Below are 984 nucleotides of genomic sequence, written 5' to 3' on the forward strand. Positions count from 1 at the left end.
CAGAGGCACAGCTCCCTGCCACTACCTGTAGCACCTGAGGAGGTTTTTTTCTGGGGGCGGGGGGCATCTACTCAGTGAAACTGGAATTCTTATCTTTGCCATAGAAAAGAATTTCAGGAAGAGCTGGCATGAAGCAGAATTGAGAGTTTATTAGGAAGAAATTTTAACACAGATTAAAGCATGAGAGTTAATAGAAAGATGGATGGGATAGAATAGCACACACCCAAATGTATGTGTAAGTTCTCAACAGTCACAATATAGTGCTTAAAGCCTTTGCTAGAGTATTAATACAAGAGAAAGAAATATAAGGGATACTGTAATATTAATATTATTTGTCAACTTAATTGAATATGGAATCAACTAAAAGACATGCTTATCAGTCAGTCTGGGAGGGCAGTTCTAGGAAGGATTAATTTTGGGAAGGAAGACCCTACATCAGAGTGGGCAGCACCTTTCAGTGGCAATACAAAGTCAGAGAAAAGCACTGCTGCTTGCTTGACTCCCTTTGCTTCCTGCTGGTGAATCTGTCCATCCCGTTTTTGATGCTGCGGCTACCATCCAACATTGCCACCAGACTCCAGCTTCTTCAGCCTTCTAACATCAACTGAAAAACAGCTCTCCAGAAATTGTCCAGGCATTTAGTGTATTATTTGGGCTGCTGAGGCATTCAGTCTTGTGAACAGAGCAGCTACTTGGTTCTCAGCCATCTAGTGTGCCAACAGACATTGTTTCATGTTGGGAAACCCTGCTGTTAGGGTTGTAGTTCTCCATGTCCGGAAAGCCCTGAGGGGCTTGGCGCCAAATGGAAGGACTCCCCTTTTCAGCAGAGGGCCTCCTGCTCTCTTCCTGGCTCACCTGGAAAGTGCCACCAAGCACGGATGCCTGACCTTATCTAAAAACATGACCTTTGGCATAGTTACCTGGAGTAAAAACTACCCCTAGGTTTTTTCCATATGATAATCAGGCATTGCCTGATAGTCGGAC

The sequence above is a fragment of the Nannospalax galili genome, unplaced genomic scaffold, assembly GCF_000622305.1.
Source record: "Nannospalax galili isolate Female #2095 unplaced genomic scaffold, S.galili_v1.0 scaffold499, whole genome shotgun sequence".
In the NCBI taxonomy this organism is placed as follows: Eukaryota; Metazoa; Chordata; class Mammalia; order Rodentia; family Spalacidae; genus Nannospalax; species Nannospalax galili.